Source organism: Trachurus japonicus, chromosome 8 (genome assembly GCF_045865225.1).
Source record: "Trachurus japonicus isolate A0001 chromosome 8, Traja_1.0".
NCBI classification, from domain to species: domain Eukaryota; kingdom Metazoa; phylum Chordata; class Actinopteri; order Carangiformes; family Carangidae; genus Trachurus; species Trachurus japonicus.
In genome coordinates this window covers 4,477,440-4,503,772 of record NC_140914.1, presented here as the reverse complement: position 1 = coordinate 4,503,772, position 26,333 = coordinate 4,477,440, and the positions used below count along the sequence as shown (strand labels likewise).

Genomic DNA, 26,333 nt, shown 5'->3' with positions numbered 1-26,333 from the left:
ATCAATGTGAAATCCACGGCACAATTCAAACGGGACCAGAAAATAGTTTTTATCTAGACATTGAATCTCAGTGATCATTTTTCCGCTTTTTGACGACCCAAAGAGAAGGGCACCGATAATTAAAGACTGTAATGATGAACCTTGTTATGGGTTATTATGGTGAGAGGGGGGATCTGACTAAATGTTGAACTATACCTTTAAACAGAAATCAGAACTGATCTCACAGTGTCATAGAAAAGGCAAATCCCCCCCACTTCACCCCCCACTCCACTCCCACCCCCCCTCACATCCTCTGGAGGTGATGACGAGGTCCTCCCTTCTTCTTCTTTTTCTTCGGTCTCATCCTCTGTTTTTCTTCTTCCTCTTCTGTCCTCACATCTCTACTCCTGGGGGGTTGGGGGGGGGTGGGGTCACACCAGGGTCTGGTCTTGGCTCCGCCCCCTGAAACACACACATAACACACACACACGCACATAAACAGCTGTTGTCACATCATCTACAGGTAAAATAACACGCAGCAGTCGTAATGAGTAGTTCACGGGTTCTGGTCCGTGTGGGATTTTCCATCATCACCGTGAAACAGAAACATCAGCAGCGTCTCACCGAGCTCCGTGATGGACGAGACCAGAGGAGGAGGAGGAGGAGGAGGAGGAGGAGCACACATCCTGTATCCGCCCGGGATGCCTCCTCTTCATCATCATCATCTTCGCCATCACCATCCTCCTTTTCTTCCTTATCATCGTCATCTGCATCATCGTCACAGCATGTAGATGATGTAGGAGAGGAACACGAGGCCCATGATGGCGAAGAACATCAACATTAAAATGTCCACCATGACGGAGCAGCAGCAGCAGCAGCAGCGGCGGCCGGAGGAGCAGCGGAGCTTCGGCAAAGATCGGCAACTTCCGGAAGCGTCGACGGAAAAGAACGGAGTCAGCTCCTCCTCTTCTTCCGCCTCTTTTTTTTTTAAACTTTATTAACAATTATATACAAAACAACACTTGAGCCAAGGGAAGAAAACAAAATAAAAGTATAAATATACAAAGAGTATAGAAGTATCATGTATAAAAAGCATCAGTCATATTAGATTGGATCGATGCACATAGAAAATCATATTATTAAAAAAAATTAAGTTTGTTTTTAAAGCCTTTGGCATTTCTAGTCCATTAATGTCAGTGCTGTATTGATAAAGTTCCTTCAAAAAAAAGTGTAAAATTTGGTTTGATGTCAGTTTCTTTTTGTGGATATGAAATTTACCTAAAAAATAAATTCTGTGGATATATTTTGTGTAGCCTATAATATTGAAAGATACTTCCTTGATCTTATTGTTTAGACAAAATTTATTACTGATCACTTCGCAGCGGGCCACATTGCACACACGAATAGAGGACAGAAAAAAGCCAAAAAAAAGTGCATCAAGAATGAACCATGACAGTGATTAGAATTGCAATAGCCGCCTTGCTTAGCCTAATAGCCTAGTACTCACTCAGAACACATACCAACAGATAGCCTATTATTAAACTGTTTCTTTATCCCACACATTTCGGTTGCAGTAGCAGTGTAGCATAAAAGATTTGAAAAGTAGAAAATATGCAAATATAGACATAGCCTATATAAAATATGACTATAACACAAACAAGGAAGTAGGTTTGATTTTGACATTGGTGGGGACATAAAAGTGCTCCAAGGCAGCACTCCTAAAAGTTGATTATCATAATTTCACATTATGTAGAGCTGATCAAACAAACAAGCAAACAATCATAATCAGAAAAAAAAATCAGTAATTAACATGTTTATAATGCATATCTTAATATCTAAGGAGAATCTAAGGAAATTTTTCCTCGATTGCTAAGACACATTTCAGGAAAGTTGCTCTCCTTTTCTCTAAACTGTGAACACAAACCCCAATTTTCAAGCTACATTCACAAAACATCAGACTCTTCTTCTTGCAAAACATGTTGTCAAATCGTTCCCCGAGTCAATCAAAATTAAAAACAAATATATTATATATATATATATGTTCCCTCACATCATTAGCCACAAGTGTTATCAATTTTGAGTTGTTGTGTTCAACCGGTGAAACCTGTGCTTTAGTTGTGTTTGACTTTTGCCACCTGTGCTGTGCTTATTTAACCTCATCTGTGAATTTCCATCAGCCTCTCCCCGATCTCCACCAACTTGTTCCCCTCTGATGCTCAGGGACCCTCAGCTTTGACTTGTCTTCAGACACGCTCAGCTTTGTCTCTGCTCTGTTTGGGTCCAGTTTGACATAGGAGACAACTGTCAGGAGGAGAAGAAACACGGCAGATGTCAGAAATCAGGGTTTGCTCTTTCTCTAACCCCTTGGTCACACTGCATGCAGTTGCTGAGTGCGCACACTGCCCGCGCCTTCTAGGGCGCTTGGGTGGTCGCACTGGGAGCGTACTTCTCCTCTCTCCGCGCCCGTCAGACATCGACTGCAGTCGCCCATACTCGTATTCACTTGGTTTTCCACATAAACATGTCATATTAAACGTGCGTGTGTGTGTGTGTGTGTGTGTCTCGTGTGCAGACGCAACTGACAAATATTTAGGCTGAAACTGCCTCCGCTCCAGGGCGCTGACCTTAGACCCTCACATCAACCGAGGAAAGAGCCTTAAAGGAATAGTTCACCAAAAAATGAAATTCAGTCATTAGTGACTCACCCTCATGCTGATGAATACTCTGGAGTAGTTTTTTATTCCTCAAATTGCATCTTGAGACCCGGGAGGCCGGTTCCTAGTCCAACCAAAACTGAGAGTAATAGGGCCAGACACAAAAAAACCAACCATAAAACTACACAAAAACCATTTAATGTTCCTGAGGCGCGCTCTCACGTTCAGGTGATGCACGCGCGCATGATTTATAGATGAACGAAATTATTTAACAAAAGAGAAAAAGAATTATAGACATTGGTGTCAGACACAAACACTGTTTCTACATCAGTTTCAGTTGTTTTGACAGGAAGGGATCCGTCGTACACAAAAGTCTGATAAGAGCTGAAGAAGCTTCTTCTCCTTTTTTCCGCACAGTGTCGATCACATCACGTGCTTTGTCTGCCCTGTTTGGCATGTCAGCAGAATGTTCCATTTCAACATCGTTTATCACCTCACAGTCCAGGAGTTTGTCCAGCAGGATATGAAGATTTGTACCAGACACCCTTTTGATGAACTCAATCCGAGCAGACTTCAGCCTCTCTTCTGCTGAGACACTTGGACTCTGTGCTGAGACACTTGGACTCTGTGCTGAGACACTTGGAGTCGGTGCTGAGACACTTGGACTCTGTGCTGAGACACTTGGAGTCGGTGCTGAGACACTTGGAGTCGGTGCTGAGACACTTGGACTCTGTGCTGAGACACTTGGAGTCGGTGCTGAGACACTTGGACTCTGTGCTGAGACACTTGGAGTCGGTGCTGAGACACTTGGAGTCGGTGCTGAGACACTTTGAGTCAGACCAGGACCAGGACCTGGACCTGGAAGATGAATCATACTTGTGTTCAATAAGCATCATGTGCTGTAAACAAATTTAACAACAAGTGATCAATGTTGCTGATTTGAGAAATGAGACACAGTATGGATGGAATGGTCCATGAAACAAAAAGTCTTGTCCGGTTTGTTTGTCTTGGTTCAGGGTTACATAAAAACTCTTTACACTTAATCCAGAAGACACAGGAGATCACACCAGGTCGGACACCACTGTAAAATTCATCCAGCACCACTTCTTTTTGCATAGTTTGTTTTCAATGACCAGGTAAGAATATGCCTAAAATCTTTATAGTGTTGTCCAACAGCCAGTGCATCATCTTGGGGCATCAGGGAACATAAACATAAAAGAACATGGCACGTAGCCTAACAGCCAGAATTTAAATGAATGGATGCCCCCTCAGCCCCACACTGTTTGCATTATTTGTTGAACAACTTACACAATCAATTAGTGATGATACAGATATAGCAGGTATAAGGACTGGTGACACACAACGTAAGGTTTGTCCATGTGGTGATCCTCTTGTAACCCTTAACCTCAAAACTATTATCTCTGTCAAAAGAATACTGAACATATTCCAGCTCTAAATTGAATTGACATAAAATTCAAACTCTACTTTTTAACTGCAAACGAAGTGAACACATTGATAGAATATGCAAAATTGAAAAATAACCCAATTGAATACCTAGAAGTAGCAAAGATTTATCTACCAACTGTACCCTGATAACAACAAACATTCAAGTAGAGACATAAAAACCATAAAGTTTGAGAAAAACTTGAAATCTACTGTAGGTGATCTCTCTGATCTTCTCTTTTTCCTCCCATGTTTCATGCTGTGTAACAAGAACTTTTTCGTCTGTTCAAGGACATAAATTGATGTAACCTAACCCTATTATCACCTGCTCAACAGGAGATAGTAACTAATAATTAAGACATCTACTATTTCAGAGGACAGTTTCTGAAATGAAAAACTCTGAAATTTAAATGTTACTTCGTACCTTGCATATGATGAACCTGTCTGTCATCCTTTGTTTAATTTGTTGTGTTCAAGCCAAAAAGCCAAATTATATAAAAAACAACAACTCTGCAATTCATAAAAAATTTGGAGATGAAATAAGCTAAGACTGATTTCACAGTCAGATTGAGGAAGAGCAGACAGAGTTTCAGTACTCACCGTTTTTGTCCCCTGAAGCTTTAATCTTCTCACCGATCCTGTAGGAATCAAGACAACAGCAGCAACAGAGTCAGAGGACAATAATCAGGTTTTGTTTGAGTTTGTTTCATTATACCAAACTGATCCAGGATCAGACTCACACAAACAAGTTTTATCTGATCTGGTATCATAATTCTGATCAGTGTGGTTGTGTGTTAGTCAGTGACCTTTTGGTCAACCAGAGCTTTACAGTTTATTTACGATAATAGTTTATTTCCGAAACCTTGGCGTGCTGATAGACTCAGATCTGACCTTCAACAGCCATATCAAATCAGTCACCAAATCAGCCTTTTATCAACTTAAGAACATATCCAGAATTAAGGGTTTTATGTCCCAAACTGATCAGGAGAAGCTGATTCATGCTTTTATCTCCAGTAGACTAGACTACTGTAACGGTCTTCTGACTGGGAATCCCCCAAAAAAAGCATCAAAAAGCTGCAGCTCGTGTGTTTTAACCAGGACAAAGAGATCAGATCCACTTCACCCCAGTTCTTTAAGAACATTACATTGGCTCCCTGTCAGCTACAGAATATATTTTAAAGTTCTGCTAATGGGTTTACAAATCACTGAATGGTTTCGGTCCAGAATACATGAATGACATGTTAGTAGGTTATAACCCCAGTTGAGCTTTGAGATCTACTGGACTCAGGTTCAGATAGTGGAGCTCAGAGTTCAGACCAGGACATGGTGAAGCAGCATTTTTAGCTGTGATGCTGCACCACAACCTGGAACAAACTAGCAGCAGAACTTGAAATCAGGCCCAACTTTCAGCATTTTTAAATTCCAGGTGTTAAAAACCATTCTCTTTTCACGTGCTTATAGCTGAGAACTCTAAAAACTTTATCTAATTTTCTTTTATTTTTTTTTCTTTATTTGCTCTTGCTTTTAACTCTGTTTTTAGTGTTTTGTTTATTTTTATTCTGTCTTGTGCTTTTTTTAATGTTTTGTCTTTATGTAAAGCACATTGAGTTGCCTTGGTATGAAATGCGCTATATAAATAAAGATGCCTTGCCTTACCTTACGATCGCTCTGACCCGTTTTTCAGTACTTAAAACACTTTTTCAAAACTCTTCACACAGTTAGCACAACATCAGCCTGTGGGCTATACAATTAACACATTTCTTGTACTTTTGACACAAATACATTTAATACATCCTCCTCCCGTGGCTGTTGTAGCTCTTATGTGTGTGGATCTTGACGTGTTTTTTTTCCATGTTTCATATCGAACTATTCTAGCTTTACTTCTTTAAACTAAGGATGGGCATTTCAAGCAAAAGTAGTATTCGATAATCGTGGGGTACTAATCGACTATACCGCTTCTGGTCACGGCGGTACCGACCGTTCAATGAAGTCCTTGTCACGTAATGAGCGCTCATCTTAACGAGAAAGTCTTTTCTCCCGGCGTAAAACTACGCCAACATTTTGTAGCTTCTCATCACAGTCCGCACCGTGCAGAGTTTGAGCTGCACCTCAATTTCACTTGTTTTCATTTTTAATTTTATTTCATACAGAACTTTCTGGTGGAGTCTCTCCATGTTTCTCCTTCTGCGACAGTAAAAAGGGAACATTTACATTTTTTCAGACAAGACGATTGTCTCAAACTATTCGATTTTTTTTTTGCTGAACGACTATTCAAAATTGATTGCCCATCCCTACTTTAAACTGAGGACACTTTATTCACTGCAGCTGTTAACCTCCTTCCAGGCTTTTGATTTATCTGTTCCAGTCACACAACTACTAACAGAAGGAAATCAAATATTTTTACTTCAATCCACACAAAATTACATTGTTCAACACTGCTGAAAACAACATTGATCCTTCCCTCTACTGACCTCAGAGTCTCCAGACTACAGTCTGAACTCTTCACAAGACCCTTAAGACTCTTCACTCCTGAATCCTGCAGATTGTTTTCTCTCAGGTCCAGTTCTTTCAGGTGGGAAGGGCTGTACTTCAGAGCTGAGACCAGGAAGCTGATATCTGACAACCTGCAGTCCATCAAGCTGAATAAAGAATATAAGAAATGAGTTTAGGACAAAATTCCTCGTTGACAGCGTTCAGGGTTTCATTGTCTGTTCAGTGCTGAAGAAGATTCAGAAAGAACAAGTTTAGAAAATGGAAGTTCAGTTTTGTGTCTAATATTTTCCATGTGGTATATTTCTCTGTCTCTGTGTGCATCTCTGTTTCTGCAGTTGAGGTGAAATATGAAGAGAAACAGAGACTGGACAAAAATCAGAGAAGAAGAAAATAGTGTCAACATCTTTCACATTACATACATCTGAGCACAGAAATAAAACAGAGTCTGACCTCAGAGTCTCCAGTCTACAGACTGGACTCTTCAGAAAACCACTCAGATCCTTCACTACTGAATCCTGCAGCTTGTTCTCACTCAGGTCCAGGTGTCTCAGGAGTCTCAGGTGGGAGGGGTTGGACTTCAGAGCTGAGACCAGAGAAGAACAGCTGATCTCTGACAACCAGCAGTCCTTTAATCTGAATAAAGAAAAAAAGAAGATACTTTTATTGATCATTGATCAGATATGATCATCACACTGACCATATCCACAGCCACAGACCCTGTGAGTGACCTCAGACCCTACACCTTCGAAGTGACAATGTCATAATCAGTCACTGCATCAGTCTCACAAACATTCAAACCAATGACGAACCTTCACACATTTGAGCTGAATATAAACAAAACTACAACAGCTCCAGTCAGTGAACTGACCTCAGAGTCTCCAGTCCACAGTTTGGACTCTCCAGTCCAGCACACAGAAGCTTCACTGATGAATCATCCAGCTTGTTCCAGCTCAGGTCCAGTTCTGTCAGGTGGGAGGGGCCCACCCCGGCCCCCCTGCCCCCCCCCCCCCCCCCCCTGCCCCCCCTCCCCCTGCACCCCCCCCCCCCCCCCTCCCCTTGTGGCCTTCCTGCTCTGACCCCCCCCCCCCCTCTCCCCCTCCTACTCCACCCCCCCATCCCCACCTGCCTGCCCTTTACCCCCCCGGCTGGCTCTGCTTGCTGATGCCTGCCCCCTGCTGCCCCTGCCACCCCCCTGTGCCCCCCCCCCCCCCCCCCCCCCCTCCCCTGCCCCCCCTGCACCCTGCCCCCCCCCCCCTGGCCTGGCTCCCCCTGCCCTGCCTTGGCCCCCTGCCCCATGCCCCCCCCCCCTGCCCCCCCCCCCTGCACCCCCTGCCCCCCCCCCCCCCACTGCCCTGCCCCTCCCCCCTCCCCCCTGCCTCCACCTGCCCCCCCCCCCCCTGCTGTGTCCCCCTGGCCCCCTGACCCCCCCCTGCACCCCCTGCTGCCCCAGCTGACCTGCCCCTGGCCCTCCCCCCCCCCCCTGCCCCTGCCCCCTGGCCTGCCCCCCCTCCCCCACCCCCTGCTGGCCCTGCTGCCTGACCCCCTGCCCCCTGTGCCCACCACTCCCTCCCTGCCTGCCCTGACTTGCACCCCTGGACCTGCCCCACCCCCCCCCCCCCTGCCTGCCCCCCCCCCTGCCCCCCCCACCTCCCTGCCCCCCGCTGACCCCCCCCCTGTGCCCCCCCCCCCCTGTGACCCCCCCCCTGCTGCTGGCCCCCTGCCCCCCCTGCTGTCCCCCCCCCTGCCCCCCCCCCCCCCCCCCCCTGCCTCCCTTGCCCCCCCCCCCCCCCCCTCCCCCCTGCCTGGCCCCGCTGGACGCTTGCTGCCTGCCCCCCTGCTGCCCTCCCCCCCCCCCCCCCCCCCCCTCTGCCCTGCCCCCGCCCCCCCCTCCTCCTCCCCCCTGCCCACCACTGCCCCGCCCTGTGCCCCTCTCCCGCCCCTGCGCCTGCACCCCCCCCCCCCCCCCTGCCTGCCCTCCCTCCCCCTGTCTGGCCCCTGCCCCCCCCCCCCACTCCTGCTGCCCTGCCCCTGCCTCCCCCCTGCCCCCTGCCCTGTTCCCCACCGCTGCCTGCCCCTGGTGCCCCCCCCTGCCCCTGCCCCCCCCTGCCTGCCCACCCCCCCTCCCCCACTGCCCCCCCTGCCCCCCCTCCCCCCCCCCTCCCCGGCCCACCCTGCCCCCCCCCCTGCTCTCCTGCCCCCCCCCCCCTGCCCCCCCTGCTCCCCCCTCCTGCACCCCACCCCCCCCTGTTGCCTGCCCCCTCCCCCCCTGCCCCCCCCCCCCCCCCAGCCCCCCTCCACCCCCCTCCCCCCCTCACCCCCCCCCCCCCCCCTCCTCCCGCCCCCTGCCTGCTGCCCCCCTGCCCCTTGCCCCCCCTGCCCCCCCCCGGTGCCTCCTGCCCCCCTGCTGCCTGCCCTCTGCCCCTGTCCCCCCCCCCCAACTGCCCCCCCTCCCCCCCCCCCTGCCTCCCCCCCCTGCCCCTGCCCCTGCCACCCCCTCCCTCCCCCCCCCCCCCCCACCCCCCCCTCCCCGCCCCCCCCTGCCCTGCCATGCTGCCCTGCCCCCCCGGGATCCCCGCTGCCCCCCTGTGCCCCCCCCCCCCCCCACCCCTGGACCCCCACCCCCTCCCTGGCCCCCCCCTGCTGGCCCTCCCTACGCCGCTCCCCCACCTGCCCCCCCCTTGGCCACCCCCTGCCTGTGCCCCCCCCCCCCTCCCCCAACCCACCTTGTGCCCCACCCTGCCCCCACGCGCCCCCCCCTCCCCCCTACCTGCACCCCACCTCCCCCACTGGCCCCCCTCCACCCCCCCCCCCACCCCCCTCCACTGCCCACTGCCCGCATGGCTGCGCCCCTGGGCCCCCCTGCCCCCCTTGGCCCCCCCCCCTGGCCTCCCCCCCCTGGCCCCCTCCCACCCCCCCCCTGCCACCCCCACCCACCTTCTGGCATGACTGCCCCCCCTGACCCCCCCCCCCTCCCCTGCCTGCCCACCCCATCCCCCCTGCCTCCTGCTGTGCCTGCCCCTTGCCTGCCTGGCCTGCCCACCTGCTGGCCTGCCTCCCCCCTGCCTGCAACACCCCCTACCCCCCCCCCCGGATGACCCTGCCCCCCCCCCCCTACACTTGTTCTCCCCCTGCCCCCCCCCCCCGCCCCCCCCCCCCCCCCCTGCTGCCCACCTGCCCCCCCCTCCTGCGCCCCCCCTGGGCCACCCCCTCCCTCCTGCCTCTGCCCTACCTGCCCCCTGCCCCCCTGCCTGCCCCTCTGCCCTTGGCCCCCCCCCCCCCCCCTGCCCACCCCCCCCCTGACTTCCCCCCTCCCACCCCCTGCCCCTGCCCTGCCCCCCCCCCCCCTACTGCCCCCCCCACGCCCCCGCTCCTTGTCCCGGCTCCGCCTTGGACCTGCTGCCCACCTCCCAACATCCCCCCCCTGTGGCCTGCCCCCCCCCCCTGCTGGCCTCCCCCCCCCTCCCCCCCCCTGCTGCCCCTTGCCCCCCCCCCTCCCCCCCCCCTGCCCCCCCCCCCTCCCCTGCCTCACCCCCCTGTCCTGTCCCCACTTGCACCCTGCCTCCCTGCTGACCCCCCCCGTGTGCCCCCCCCTCTGCCCTGCCCCCCCACCTGCCCTTCCCCCCCCCCCCCCCCCCCTCCACACTGGCCCTGGCTCCCCCTGCTGGCCCCCCCCCTGCCCCCCCCCACCTGGCCCCCCCCCCCTGCCCCCCCCTGTCTCCTGCCCCCCTATGCCCCTGCCCCTCCGGCTGCCCCTGCCCCTGCCCCCCTGCCCTGGCTGCCCCCCCACTGCTGGCCACCTCCCGCCCCCCCCCCCCCCTGTCCCCTGGCCCCTCCCCCACCCCCCACCCTTTTGGCTGCCCCCCGTGCCTGGCCCCCCCATGCCCCCCTGGCTGGTGCCACCCCTCCACACCCCCTGTCCCGCCCCTGCCCCCCCTGTGCTGCCTCCCCTATCCCTGCCCCCACCCCTGCCCCTGCCTCCCCCCTCCCCCCTGCCCCTCTGCCCCCCCCACCTGCTGATCCTGTCCCCTGCCCCCCCCCCTGCCCCATGCCCCCCAACTGTTCCCCCCTGGCTGCCTGTCCTTGCCCTGCCCCCCCCCCCCCCCCCCCCCCCTGCTGCACCCCCCCTTGCCTCCTCCCTGCCCCCTGCTCTGCTGCCCCCGCGCCTGTTCCCCTGCTGCCCCCCCCCTGCCCTGCCCCCTCCCCCCCACCCCCCACCCTGGCCCGCGCTGTGCCCCCCCTCTGCCTGCTGCCCCCTGGCCCCGCCCCCCCTGGCATGCCCCTGCCTGCCCCGGCCCCCCCCCCCCCACCCTCCTCAGACCCCCCCCCCCCCCCCCACCCCCCCCCTCCCCACCACCACTCTGACCCGGGCCACACCCCCCCCCTCTCACTCCTGCCCCCTCCCCCTGCTGCCCCTGCTGCTGCCCCCCTGGACCTGCCCCCCCCCCTGAGGGCCCTCCCCCCCACCCCCTGCCCCCCCCCCCTGCCCCCCCCTCCCCCCCCCCCCCTGCCCCCCCCCCCCTGGCTGCACCCCCACCCCCCCCCTCTCCCCACCCCTGGGCCCCCCCCCCCCCCCCTCCCTGTAGCCTGCCCCCCCCCCCCTGCCTGCCGCCCCCCCCCCCCCCCCGCCCCCCCCCCCCCACCCCCCTGCCCCTGCCTCCCTCACCCCCTTTGCCCCCCACCCCCCCGGCCCCCCCCCTCCCCCCCCCCCCCCCCCCCACCTCGCTGCCCCCAACCCCCCCCCCCCCATGCCACGGCCTTGCTGCCCCCCCCCCTGCCCCCCACCACTGCCTCCCCCCCCCCCCCCCCCCCCCCCCCCCCTGCCCCACCCCCCTGCCCCACCCCCCTCCCCCCGGCCCGCCCTGCCGCTGGCGCCTGCCTGGAGCTGCTCCCTTGCCCCACTGGCTGCTGACCCCCCTCCCCGGCCCCCTGCTAACCCCCCACCCCTGCCCCCCCCCACACCCCCATCCCCCCTGGCTTGCCCCTGCCCCCCCCCCCTGCCCCCCCTGGCCCCCTGCCCCTGCTCTGGCGCACCCCCACCCCCCCCCTTCCCTCCCCCCCCCCCACCCCACCACCTGCCCCCCACCCCTGCCCTGGCCTGTGCCCCCTGTGCCTGACTGTCCCCTGGCCCCTGCCCTGCCCCCCCCTGCCCCCCCCCCCCCCCACCCTCCATCCCACCTGACCCCCTCCCCCTGGCTCTGCCTGACCGCCCTCCACCCCCCCCCCCCCCCCAGCTTGTCCCCACCCACCCCCCTGCTGCACTGCTCCCCCCCCTGCCCCCCCCCCTGGCCTCCCTGCCCCCCCCCCCCCTCCCCCCCCTGCACCCCCCCCCCCAACTGCCCCCCCCCCTCCCCCTGCCCCCCCCCCCCCCCCCCCCTGTCCTGGCCCCCCCCCCTCCTCCCTGCGTGCCCTGGGCCCCCCCACTTGCCCCCTCCACCCCCCCACCCCCCCTGGACCCCCCCCCCCTGCCCTGCCCCCCCCCCTGCTCTCAACCCCTGCTCGCTCCCCCCCCCCCACTGTCCACCCCCTGCCCCCCTGCCTGCCCCAGCCCCCCCTCTGCTCCCCCCCCTTGCCCCTGGCCCCCCTGCCCCCACCTGGCCCTGTCTGCCCTCCTGCCTGCCCTCGCCTGTGTGCCCCCCCCCAATGCCCTCCCTTCCCCCTCCCCCACTGCGCCCCTGCCTGTCTGCCCCCCTGCCCCCCCCATGCCATCCCACCCCCACATCCCTGTCCTGCCCCTCTGCCCCTGCCCCCTGCCCTGCCCCACCCCCCTGCCCCCCCCCCCCCCCTTACCCCCCCCCCCCCTGTGCTGCCCCCACCCGGCCCCCCTCCTCCCCCCTCCCCCCCCTCCCCCTGCCCCCCTTGTCCCCCTTGCCCCTGGCCCTCTCCCCTTGCCTGCCCCCTGCCCCTCTGCCCCCCCCCCCCCTGCCCCCCCCCCATGCATGCTGCCCCTGCCCCCTGCTGGCACTGCCCCCCTCCTGCCTCCCCTTGGCCCCTGCCCTGGCTGCTGCCTGCCTGATTCAACCCCTGCCCTGGCCCCCCCCCTGGACTCCTCCCCCCCCCTGCGGCCGCCTGCCCTGTCTCCCCCCACCCCCCTGCCCCCAGCCCCCCTGTTTCTGCCTGCCCTGCCTCCTGACCCCCTCCCTCCCATGGCCCTGGTGCCCCCCCCCCCCCCCCACCCCCCCCTGCTGCCCCGGCCCCCCCCTGCCCCACCCTCCTGCCTGCCCCCCCCCCCTCCTGGCCCCCCGCCCCCTGCCCCCCCCTGCCCCCCCCCCGGCCTGCCCCGTGCTGCTGCCGTGCCCCGCCCCCTGATCCCTCCACTGGCCCCGACACCCCCCCCTGCTCACCCCTCAAGTGACCCACCCCCCCACCTGCCCCCTGCCCTGGCTGCCCCCAATGCTCCCCCCCCTACCCTCCCCTACTGCCTGACTGCCTCCCCCCCCTTGCCCCCCCCGCCAACCCCTGCCCCCACCATCCCCTCTCCCCCCCCCTCTCAACCCTGGCCCCCCCACCCGCCCCCCGGGCCCACTGCCCCCCCCCACCCCCCCCCTGCCCCCCCGGGCCCCTGCCTCTTGCTGCCCCCCCCCTCCCGCCCCCCCCCCTGCCTGCCCCCATGCCTGCACTGGCCCCCCCCCCCCTGCACCCCCCTCCCCCCTGGGCCCCCCCCCTGGCCTGCCCCTGACCTGCCCCCCCCCCCCCTGCCCCTGCCCCCCCCCTGCCTGCCCCACCTGCCCCTGCAACCCCCCTGCCACCCCCCCCCCCCCCCCCCCCCCCTGCCCCCTGCCTTGCCCATGGCTGCCATCCTTGCTGACCTGCCCCCCTCCCGCCCACCCTCTGACCCCTCCCCCTGCCCCTGCTGTGCGCTGGACCCCTTGTGCCCCTGCCTGGCCCCACCCCCCTTGTGGGCATGCCCCTCCTCCCCCTTCTGCCCCTCCCCCCCCTGCCCCCCGTGGCCACCAACCCCCACCCCTTGGCCGATCCTGCCCTGCCTTCGCCACCCCTGCATCCTGGGCCCCCCTCGACCCCCTCCCCCCCCCCCTTGGCCCTGCCCTGCTGGTGTCCCCTGATGCTGCCCCCCATGCCCCCCACACCCCTCCCCCCCCCCCCCCCTGCTCTGCTGCTGGCCCTGCCCCCCCCTGCCGCCCCCTGCCCTTGACCCCACCATTGCCACCCCGTGCCCCCCCCTGCTCCCCCCCCTGCCCTGCCCCCACATGCCCCTCTGCCCACTGCCCCCCCTCTACCCTGCCCCCCTGGCATGCTGCCCCCCTGCCCCTGCCCCCCCCCCCCCCCCTGCCCCCCCCCCCCCCCCCCACCCCTCCCCCCCCCCCCCACCCCCCCTGGTGCCCTGGGCTGCCCCACCCCCCCCACGCCACCCCCTCCCCCCCCCCCCCCCGGCCCCCCCCCCCACCCCCCCCCCCCCCTGCCTCCCCCCCCCCCCCCTGCCCCTGCCCACTCTGCCCCCCTGCCCCTGCCCCACCCCCCCCCTGCTACCCCCCTCCCCCCCTGGCCCCCTGCCCCTGTCCCCCCCCCCTGCCCATCGCCTTCTCCTGTGGCCCCGGCCCCCCCGCCTCCCCATTCTCCCCGACCACCTCGCTCCACCTCCCCCCCCCTGCTGACCCCCCTGCTGCCCTCTCACCCTCCCCTGCCACCCCACCCTGCTCCCCCCCTGCCCTGTCCGCCCCCCCCCCGACCCCCCCACCCCTGCCCAACCCCCCCCCACTGACCTGCCTGGCTTTCCTGCTGCCCCTGCTGCCCCCCTCCCCCCCCCTGCTCCCTGGCCCCCCCCCCCCCCCCTGCCCTGTCCCCCACCCCTCCTTCTCCCCCCCCCCCCCCCCCCCCCCCACTGCTGCCCCCTGGCCTGCCCCCCCTGCCCTGTGCCCCCCCTGCCCCCACCCCCCCCTGCCCCTCACCCCCCCCCCCTGCCCCTGCCCTGCCTGCTGCCCTGACTGATGCCACCCCCCCCCCCTCTGCTGCCTGCTGCCCCTGCCCCCCCCTCCCCACCCCCCCCCCACTGCCCCTGCCCCAACCCCCCCCCCTGCTATCCTCCTGCCCCCTGCCCTGCCCATGCTGCCTTTGGCCACCCTCCCCCCCCCCTCCTGGCCCCCCCCCTGTCCCCCCCCCCCATCCCCCCCCCCCTCTGCCCCCTGGCCCCTGCCCTTGCTCCTGGCACCCTGTGCTGGCCCCCCTGTGCCTGCCTCCCCCCCTGCCCCCGCCCTCTGCCCTCTGCCCTCCCACCCCTCCCCCCCCCCCCCCCCCCCCTTGCCCTGCCACCCCTCTGCCCGCCTTCTGCCCTGCCCCCCGCCCCCCCCCCCACCCCCCCCACCCCCCCCCCCCCCCCCCCCCTGGCCCTTGCCCCTGCCCTGTGTCTGCACCCCCCTTGCTGGCCCCCCCCGCCCCCCCACCCCCCTGCCTGGTGCCTGCCCCCCCCTGCCCTGCCCCCCATGCCCTCTGCCCTGCCCCCCCCTGCCCTTGCCCCCCCCCCCCACCCCCCCTGGCTGCCCTGGCCCCTGCCCCCCTCCGCCCACCCCGGCCCCCCCCTCATGCTGCACCTGCCCCCCCCCCCCCCCCCCTGCCCTGCCTGGCCCCCCACCCCGCCCCTATGCTGCCTGCTACCCCCCCCCCCCCCCCCCCCCCCTGCCTGGACCCCCCCCCCCCGCCCCCTGCTCCCCCCCCCCGGCCCCCTGCCTGCCCCCCTGTGCCTGGTCCCTGCTGCCCTCTGCTGCCCCCCCCCCTGACCCTGCCCCCCCCCTGCCTCTGGCCCTTGCCCCCACTGCCCCTCCCCCCCCCCCCCCTGCCCCCCCTTGCCCCCCCCCCCATGCCCGCCCCCCTGCTGCCCCCCTGCCTCCCACCTGCCCACCCCCCGGCCATGCCTCCCCCCCCCTCTGACTTGCCCCCACCCCTTACCCCCACCCCCACCCCTGCACTTGCCCCCTTCCTGGCTGCCCCCCCCTGGGCCTGACCCCCACCCCCCCCCCTCCTGCCCCCCCCCACCCCACCCCTCCCCCGGCCTGCACACGTGGCCCCCCCACTGCCCCCCCCCCCCCCCTGCCCCTGCACCCCCCCCTGCCCTGTGCCCCCCCTGCCCTGCACCCCCTCTGCCCCCCCCCACACCCCCCCCCCCCCCACTGCTGAATCTCCCTCCCCCCCCCCCCCCCCCCCCCACCCCCTGCCTGCCCTGGCCCCCCCTGCCCCCCCCCCCTGGCGGCCCCGGGACCCCCCCTCCCCCTTCCTGCCCCCCCCCCCCCCCCCCCACCGTCCTGCCCCTGCCCCCGCCCCCCCCCCGCCCCCCTGCTCTGTCGCCACCCCTCCACTGCCTGCCCCCCCCCCCCCCTTGCTGCTATCCCCCCCCCCCCCCCTGCCCCTCCCCCCACGCCTGCCCTGCCCCATGCCCTGACCCTTCCTGTCCCCCCCTGCCACCCCCCCATCCCTGCCCCCCTGCCCCTCCCCATGCCGCCCCCCCTGTCTGCTGATCCCCCCCTAGGCCCCCTTGCTGCCTGCCCCCCCCACCTGCCCTCTCTGTTGGACCTCTCCCCCTGCTGCCACCCCTGCCCTGCCCCCGCTGCCCTCCCCCCCCCCTGCTGCCCTGCTCCCCCCCACTCCGTCCCCTGCCCCTGCCCCCCCACCCCCCCCCCCTGCCCTCCCCCCTGCGCCATGCTTTGCCCGCCTTCACCCCCTGCACCCCCCCCCCCCTCTGCCCCCCACCTGCCCTCTGCTGCCCCCCCCCCTGGCCCCCCCCTGACCTCGCCCCCCCCCTTGGTCCCCCCCTGCCCCCCCCCCCTGCCCCCCCCTGCTGCTGCCCTTGCCTGCCCCCCCAACCCTGGCAGCCCTCCCTGCCCCCTGCCCTCCACCCACCCCCTGCCCCCCCCCCCCTGCCCCCCTGGCTGGCTCCCCTGCCCCTTGGCCTGCCCCTGCCCCCCCCCCCCCCTGCCCCCCCCTGCCTGCCTGATGTCCTGCCCCCCCCCCCCCTCCCCCTGCCCTGCCCCTGGCCCCGCCACTGCTCCTAAGGGCCCCCCCCCCCCCCACCCCACCCCCCCTGCACCTGCCCTGCCTGGACCCCCCTGTGGTGCCCCCCCCCCCCCCTGCCCCCCCCTGCCCCTGCTCCCCCCCTGCCCCTTCTGCCCCCCCTGCTGCCCCCCCCCCTGCCTGCCCCCCCTGGCCCCCCCCCCCTCCCCCCCCCCCCCTGGCCCCCCCCCCCCCCACCCCCCCTGCCCCTGCCCCTGGCCCCCCCCCCCTGTCCCCCCCCCCCCCTGCCCCCCCACTGCCCCCCCTTGCCCCCTGCCCCCCCCTGGTCGCCCCCCCCCCCCCGGCCCCCTGCACCCCCTGCTGCCTCTGCCCCCCTGCCCCCTGCCTGAACTGCCCCCTTCTCTGATGCCCCCCTGCCCCCTGGCCCCCACCCCCCCTGATGCCCCCCCCCGGCCTGCCCCTGCCCCCCCCCCCTGCCCCCTGCCCCCTGCCCTGCCCTCCCTGGCCCCCTTCCCCCCCCCCCCCTGCCCCCCCCCCACTGCCTGCCCCCACCTCCCCCTGGTCTGCCCCCCCCTGGGGACCTCAGAGCTGAGGCAACAACTTCACAGTGTTTGTCTGTGAGTCCACAACCAACAAGTCTGTGAAGAGAAAAATCTGTCAGAATTAAATCAAATCTGATGACAGGTCGTGATGATGTGTTGAACATCTGAATGTTCAGCTCATCTTCTCTGAGTTTGACATGAAACTGTCAGACCTGCACAGATTTAATCTGAATCTGTGTTTTAGATGAAGGACGTGAACAACATCATGTTTCTGCTTCATTGTGATTTGATCCAGAGTCAGGATGAAGACATGTTGTTCAGAAGAAGTTTTGAACTGTCGCCTGTTTGAGTCCAGAGCAGTAATACCGATCAGTGGAGCTGCTTTAATTAGATTCATCAGGTTTGAATAAAACCAAAAAGTAAAATAAAAAAATAAAAAATATATATTGTTTTGTTGAATCAACAGCAACAATGACAAACAACTGAAGAATCTGTGTTGGAGCTCACAACTTTTATGACACCTTCTGAACAGACATAACTAACCTGTGAGTAAGTTTTTCAAAGTCAAACTAAAAATAATGAAAATAAATGAAAATTGTGTTTATCTGAATTTGACTATACTGATCTTATCCGCTGATCAATAATTACAATGATCAAATCTGGACTCACCGAGCCTTTCTGCAGTTCCTCACAGCTGGCATCAGTCTCAGTCGTCCCTTATCTGATGTCTTGTACTTCTTCAGGTCAAACTGGTCCAGAACCTGCTCTGACATCTGCAGCATGTAGGCCAGAGCTGAGCATGCAATCTCAGAGAGTTCCTTCTCTGATCTGTTCTCTGACTTCAGAAACTGTTGGACCTCCTGATGAACTGACTGGTCCTTCATCTCCGTCAGACAGTGGAAGATGTTGATGCTTCTGTCAGGAGAGATTTCATCACTATAACTCTCCATCTCCTTGAGGTTGTTGATGATTCTCTGGATGGTTCCTGGACTGTTGTCTGTCTGACCCAGCAGACCTCCTAACAGCCTCTGGTTGGACTCCAGAGAGAGGCCATGAAGGAAGCGAACAAACAGGTCCAGGTGACCGTTTCTACTGCAGAGGGATTTCTGCATGGCTCTCCACAGGAAGACATCCAGGGTTAAACCATCATGTTGTATCCATAGGAACTTCTTGAGTACCTGTGTGTTCCTGTTGGTGAAACAGTGGAACATGTAGACTGCAGCCAGAAACTCCTGAACACTCAGATGAACAAAGCAGTAGACTGTTTTCTGGAAGATCACACTCTCTCTTTTGAAGATCTCAGTGCAGAGTCCTGAGTTCACCGAGGCCTCTGTGACATCCAGACCACACTGCTCCAGGTCTTTTTGGTTAGAACATAATGTTTTCCTTCATCCAAAGCCTGTTTCAAACGCCAGCCTCCCCAGCTTCAGAAGAACTTCCCTGTCGGCCTCCGTCAGCTCCTGTGGACTCGTCTCATGTTCGTCACAGTACTTGTTCTTCTTCCTCTTTGTCTGGACCAGCAGGAAGTGTGAGAACAGGTCCGTCGTGGTCTTGGGCAGCTCTCCTCTCTGGTCTGTGGTCAACATGTGCTCCAGAACTGTAGCACTGATCCAGCAGAAGATTGGGGACTTGACACATTGATGTGGAGGGTCCTGGACGTCTTGATGTGTGAGATGAATCTTATGGACAGATCTTCATCACTGGACCTCCTCCTGAAGTAACTCCTCTATCAGGGCGTCAGTGAAGCCTCGGACCTCTGTTACCCTGTCGACACATGTAGGAGGGATCTGGATTGGCTGCTGCGGGTCTGGAGGTGATCCTACCAGACCAGAAGTTTCTGAGTTTAACGTCTACCTCCTTCATCATGGTTATAAGAGGGCTCACCTCAGCCTCGTACGAGGGATGCTGTGCTTTTTCCGAGGGGGGATGCAGATTCCCCTGGATGAGGTTTGTCAGCAGCACGTTGACTGATGACGTCTGTGTGACATCAGACACAACCTTCCTGTTGTTGAAGTCCAGTGACAGTCTGCTTTCATCCAGGCTGTCAAAGATGAAGAGAAGTTTACAGACAGAAAGCTGCTCTGCTGTGACCTTCTGTAATGTTGGATGGAAACCATGGAGCAGCCTGAGAAGACTCAACCGCTGATCTCTGATCAGGTTCAGCTCCCTGAACGAAAGCAGAACCAGCAGACTGACATCTTGGTTCTCCAAGCCCTCGGCCCAGTCCAGAGTGAACTTCTGCAATGAGAAGGTTTTTCCAACGCCAGCGACGCCGTTGGTCAGAACCACTCTGATGGGTCTCTGTTGGACAGGTGAGACCGTAGAGACGTTCTCTCTCTGTTGGACAGGTGAGTCTTTGAAGATGTCGTTGCACTTGATTGGAGCGTCATGGAGGGTCTTCTCTGTGATGTAGAGCTCAGTGTAGATCCTGTTGAGGAGGGTTCCACTTCCTGTTCCACTTCCTGTTCCCTCAGTTCCTTCAGTCACTCGTTCACATCTGCTCCTCAGACTGATCTTATGTTGATCTAAAACCTCCTGCAGACCACGATCTGCTGAGAGAGAAGAGACAGAGTCAGACAGAAAATCGAGGAACGGTGCAGGTCTCTCACTGCAGTGGGGACTACTATAACGCTGCTGTGAGGCTGACTGCTGGTTGGGCCTTTGGGACGGGGGCGGGGCTCGTTGAAAACAGTATCAATAATGTGCTTTCACATCGGAGTCTTCAAACCAGAAACGTTTGTCAGAACACCGGAAATAGTCACCAGATTTGTCGCTAATCGCTTTTGACAAAAAAAAGTCGCCAGATTTAGTGAGAAAGTTGCAAAGTTGGCAACACTGACACTGTTCCAAAGTCACGTTGCTGCTTTGACATTTTATTTACAGTTGCCATTACAACTACATACCACTGTATTCTTGTTTTCTGTTTTCTTGTCTGTAACAACATCTATTGCACCAAAAGAAACACAGACGTGGGGAGCTAATCTACAAATTCCCAGAAGTCCCCAGGTAATACTAATCCCATGAGAATGGGTTTATGACTGTCATGAATTGTTTACAGTAGATACAGATAGCCTAATAATCTAAAGACCAGGTAGAGCAAATTCAGAAATGTTCTTCTTAAAGGGATAGTTCAACATTTTGGCAAATTGGCCCATTGCCATAATCGCTATAGTCATAGCAGTAGGTTCGTTACCTTTAATTGTAGGTGTAAGCTATTTTCAGTACGGCGGAGCGCAGCAGCAGGCTGCTCAGAGCTACGCTATGGAGGCTAACGGAATTTCTTGGTTTCCCTCATTAAACTCATCAAATACAAAATCCCAAAACTCCACAGCGCTTTTGTAGACAAGTTGTGAGCTGCACAACCACCACGCTATGAGATAATGACGGAACGATACGAAACGGAGCCGTTTTCGAGGTAAATACATACAAAACCGCTGATGCGCGTTGCGTTCAGGGACAGTTTTTCAGCAAGCAGTCTCCGTATTTACCCAGTATTTACCTCGAAAAACTGCTCCGTTTCGTATCGTTCCGTCATTATCTCATAGCGTGGTGGTTGTGCAGGTCACAACTTGTCTACAAAAGCGCTGTGGAGTTTTGGGATGTTGAATTTGATGAGTTTAATGAGTGAAAACCAAAGAAAGTCCTTTAGCCTCCATAGCGTAGCTCTGAGCAGCCAGCTGCTGCGCTTCGCCGTACTGAAAATAGCTTACACCTACAATTAAAGGTAATGAACCTACTGCTATGACTATAGCGATTATGGCAATGGGCCAATTTGCCAAAATGTTGAACTATCCCTTTAACATATATCTTAAGGTCTTAAATGTATCCCCCAAAACATGTAAAAAGCCTTTTTGCCATTTATAATTTCATTGTGGAGCTAGGCCTCACCGTGTTTTACTATTTTACTATTCAGGATTTAATGAGTGGGTCCCCGCTCTGCTGTAGATATAAACACATTCAGCGAACTAGCATCTGTGAAAGTGAAACAGCCAGCCAACTAAACATAATTCATGTTCAGACACAGGGGAGACTACTGCTATATTGTTCCTTCATAAAACAACGAGTTTTACAGTGTTAGAAGAAAAATCTGTATGTTTTCATTAAAGCAGAAGTAAGCGGAATATTTGTGTTAATATAAGTCTTAAATAGTTATATCTTCCGACAGCAATCACTTACATAGAGTGTTTGGACCGAAACACGGGTCTCTCAGTCCCTCTGCTCTGCTCTGAGCCGAAGAGAAAACATTTATCGTATCCTACAGTTTTTATCCAATGAGGAGAGAGAACGGCATGCAGGGCTGTGTGTGCAGCCAAGGAACGCCGTGAATGTGGTGACGTCGGGACGAGGACTGTTAGGGTGCGTTCAAGGCAACCCGTAACTCGTGTTTTTCCGACCTGTGAAGTGGTACCAGTTCGATCTGGTACGACTTCACGGGAAGTTACGAGTGGCCGTTATAGTGACTTTCACAGGTAAAACAGGTCGGAAAAACACGAGTGGGTTGCCTGGAACGCTACAAAGTCGTAAGTTGTGACTTAAAGCTGTAATTTACGGTTTCACAAGCCTGCCTGGAACGCAGCATTAGCCAAAACGACCGGGATCGCTTACTTCTGCTTTAACTACCGCTAAAAACAGCATGTTTACATCCAGTGTAAACTTTGAGAGGGGAAAGTTGATCATTCACCGGATCAACCGACAACAGCCTGACGTTAAACTGATAGCTTCCAGTTTCGCTGCCTACAGCTCGTCCTCCTCCAACCAACCCATGCGTTTACACCGTGATAAACATCAGTCACCACAGGGAGAGAGGCTGAAACCTCTGGTCACACGCTGAGGATCCTTCACAACGTTGCTTTTATACCACCTGTACTTTAATATTGGTTGTATGTATTTATTTACATAAAGGCATTTTCAGTTATTGGACAAGCAACATACAAAGACTTGCCTGTTGAGCCTGTCACAGTCTGCAGCTCACCTCTGGTTCTGGGTCTTTGTCCACACTGGGGACAGGAGGGGGGTCCTGAAGAACCAGACTGGTCCCAGTCTGAGGTGAAGCACTGCCTGCAGAACCAGTGTCCACAGCTGGTGGAGACTGGATCCTTCAGGACGTCCTGACAGAGACCACAGCAGGACAGCTGCTGGTCCACAGAGACACCACTCCTCTTCCATCTCCTATGAAGACATGAACACATGTATATTTAAACTGGATTCACCTTCTCAAGGTCATTTCCTGCTCCTCCTCTCAGACTAGTTCCAGATTACCTGATCCCTGTTTGTCTAGAATCCCAGAAAATATACATTGTTTTTTTTTAAGTATTTGGGGGGGCTTTTCATGCAATATCCATAGTTTGTGAGACATCTTCTCACTTGACTCATGAAATGTTTTCATGCGCCAGTGTTTAGCTCAGTTGGTAGAGCAACTGCCCCATGTGTTAGGGTTAGGGGAGTTATTGAGCTATAATGCTCATATTTACAGTATAAAACACATTAAAAATTCATAAAAAAATATTAAATGTGTTCGAATGCAATAAAAAGAGGTGTGTGTCATAGAGAAAGCTTAGATCTACTGTCCTACACTGATTCTGAGGCAATAGGTCACATGACCTGGGAGTTATTGAGCTATAGCCTAATGCTCATACATTATGACAGGTATTAAAAATTCATAAAAAATATTAAATGTGTTCGAATGCAATAAAAAGAGGTGCGTGTCATAGAACACGCTTAGATCTACTGTCCTACACTGATTCTGAGCCAACAGGTCACATGACCTGGGAGTTATTGAGCTCTAATGCTCATATTTACAGTATAAAACACATTAAAAATTCATAAAAAATATTAAATGTGTTTGAATGCAATAAAAAGAGGTGTGTGGCATAGAGCAAGCTTAGATCTACTGTCCTACACTGATTCTGAGGCAATAGGTCACATGACCTGGGAGTTATTGAGCTCTAATGTTCATATTTACATTATGACAGGTATTAAAAAATCATAAAAAATCTGATTCTGTTGGCTGGTGTGTGTCATAGGGCAACCACTTTTTATTGCATTTAAACACATTTAATATTTTTTATGAATTTTTAATACCTGTCATAATGTAAATATGAGCATTATAGCTCAATAACTTCCAGGTCATGTGACCTATTGCCTCAGAATCAGTGTAGAACAGTAGATCTAAGCTTGCTCTATAACACACACCACTTTTTATTGCATTCAAACACATTTAATATTTTTTATGAATTTTTAATACCTGTCATAATGTAAATATGAGCATTTTAGCTCATTAACTCCCAGGTCATGTGACCTGTTGGCTCAGAATCAGTGTAGGACAGTAGATCTAAGCTTGCTCTATGACACACACCACTTTTTATTGCATTCAAACACATTTAATATTTTTTATGAATTTTTAATGTGTTTTATACTGTAAATATGAGCATTAGAGCTCAATAACTCCCAGGTCATGTGACCTGTTGGCTCAGAATCAACACAGGATGGTAGATCTAAGCCTGCTCTATGACACGTACCTCTTTTTATTGCATTCAAACGCATTTAATAATTTTTATGAATTTTTAATGTGTTTTATACTGTAATTATGAGCATTATAGCTCAATAACTCCCAGGTCATGTGACCTGTTAGTTCAGAATCAACACAGGATGGTAGATCTAAGCCTGCTCTATGACACGTACCTCTTTTTATTGCATTCAAACGCATTTAATAATTTTTATGAATTTTTAATGTGTTTTATACTGTAATTATGAGCATTATAGCTCAATAACTCCCAGGTCATGTGACCTGTTAGTTCAGAATCAACACAGGATGGTAGATCTAAACCTGCTCTATGACACACACCTCTTTTTATTGCATTCGAACACATTTAATATTTTTTTTATGAATTTTGAATACCTGTCATAATGTAAATATGAGCATTATAGCTCAATAACTCCCCGGTCATGTGACCTGTTGGCTCAGAATCAGTGTAGGACAGTAGATCGAAGCCTGCTCTATGACACGCACCACTTTTTATTGCATTCAAACACATTTAATATTTTGTATGATTTTTTAATACTGTAAATATGAGCATTATAGCTCAATAACTCCCAGGTCATGTGACCTGTTGGCTCAGAATCAGTGTAGGGCAGTAGGTCTAAGCTTGCTCTATGACACACACACCTCTTTTTATTGCATTCAAACATATTTAATATTTTTATGAATTTTTAATGTAGTTCTCATATTTTACAAAATAAAATCTTAATACATTTAACACTGACGTTTTATTTTGAAAACCGGAAGTTCCCACACGCTCTTGTGGTTAGCGATGGCTTCCCCACTTGCTTCTGTGCGTTTGCCATAAAGTCTGTAATAAGGGCGCACTTAAAATGTTGGAGCGGCTGGCTTGACTACCTGAAAACGAAAGACGGCTGGCGTGACCGCAGTTTTTTTTTTTGTATATTTTTTTGAGGCTTTTTCATGCCTTTATTAGATAGGACAGTTCAGAGTGTGACAGGAAATGGGAGGCAGAGAGGGGGTGAATGACACGCAGGATAGGGCCGTTTGTGTGTGTGATTGATTATTGCCTTGGTTTACTTGAAGTATACTGAACTAGACTTAGTCAACTGATAATCCATTTATTCATGCTAAGCTTTTGGCCAACTGTATATTTAGTAAATATTTATCACTTGTGTATAATAACACTTTGCTTCATTCAACTCCAGTGTCTTAAGGTTTTCATTCTTATTCTGTGCTTCAGAATAATCTAGTCCTCCCGCCTTATCTTCTGATCAGCCTATACGTTCTATTCCACTTAGCACTTGCTACATATACTTAAAGAAAAAAAAAGTGTTTTCATTAAGACACAGTGACCTTGACCTTTGATCTTTGGCTGACAAAATCGAATCAGTTTGTTCTTGAGTACAAGCGAACAATTGAGCCTAATCTAAAGAAATTCCCTCAAGATGTTTCAATGATTTTGCAGATTAAATTAGGACAAACTGGTCTGAATAGATATTGGCTAATAAAGGTCAAAGGTCACTGTGCCCTTTTAGCCATAACTCAAGACTTCATGCAACAATGCAGCTCTAGTGTTGGTGTTTCCTTTCTTCTCAGATATATGGAGTCACAGTGCATACATGTTTATCTATGTCGTGTTCAGATAGGATAGACTCTTTGTGAACCTGAGATCAAAGTACCAACCATAAACTGCAATGAGCATGATCTCCCTCTGCTCTCATTTCCTGTCCTCACAAAACTGTCGGCCATCAGCACAGAAACAAAAAGCCGACAGTTTGTTGCAGGTCTCTTACCTCATAGCTACAGGCTTATGACTGAAGGATAGATCATCTCTGGATGGATTACTCTTTGTAGAACCTGGAGTCTTTCCTGTGTCCCCCTATTCCTCTGCACAATCACTCATCTTCTGTTCTTCAGTCAGTCTGAAAGTGAAACCAGTAACCAGTCCTCATCGTCATCTTCACAGTCCCCACAGAGACAACATAATCATTTGGACAGTACTCACCTTGTTCTCCTGCTCTGTTGACTGTAAAACAGTCTGATCTGAATAAAGACGTCAGTTCCAACTCTTCTTCCGTGTGTTTAATGATTACCTGAGCAGAGCTGCTCCTCCTCTCCTCTGCCTTAAAGGGATAGTTCACCCAAAATTCTAATTTCACTCATTATCTACTCACCCTCATGTCGACTAAGGGCTGGGAGAAGTTTCAGAGTCCTCCGTGGCTTCTCTGAGTTACAGGGGGGTCCGCGCAGCAGTATTTGTCCATATGACGGTAGCGAACAGAGCTCACTTTTCTTCGTCCAAAAAGACACACCTAAAAACATCCAAATACCTCCATAGTGCTCGTCTGTAATGTCCCTCTTGTATTGAAGCCCCCCAACATGAGAAATTGTTCAGAAAAAAATTAAATAAGTCTATATTTTAAGCTTGTTTGTAGCGGAAGCTCCCAGTGTCTCAGTTCACTGCTCTTCCTGTGTCAGTGCAGAGATTTGCACTGACCGGCGGAACAATTTCTCATGTCGGGGCTTCAATACAAGAGGGACATTACAGACGAGCAGTATGGAGGGTGTGGCTATAGGAGGCACCTCACTCTTAAAGAGACATGGGAATCACTCTTTGTTTTAATAACACACCTAGGAAAACACAGATGCATGCACTGGGAATGTATGTAACAATATAGAACACACAGCGCCCCCCATTTGACTGATTATCACCAACACTGATGAATGTTGCTGTTCATACACAAGCAATTATCTCTGTAAAAG

General features: G+C 56.0%; 1 pseudogene; it reads right to left on the bottom strand.

The window, feature by feature from the left end:
• Positions 1–17,733: 17,733 nt before the first annotated feature.
• Positions 17,734–18,755, bottom strand: LOC146982393 (protein NLRC3-like; annotated as a pseudogene).
• Positions 18,756–26,333: the final 7,578 nt, after the last annotated feature.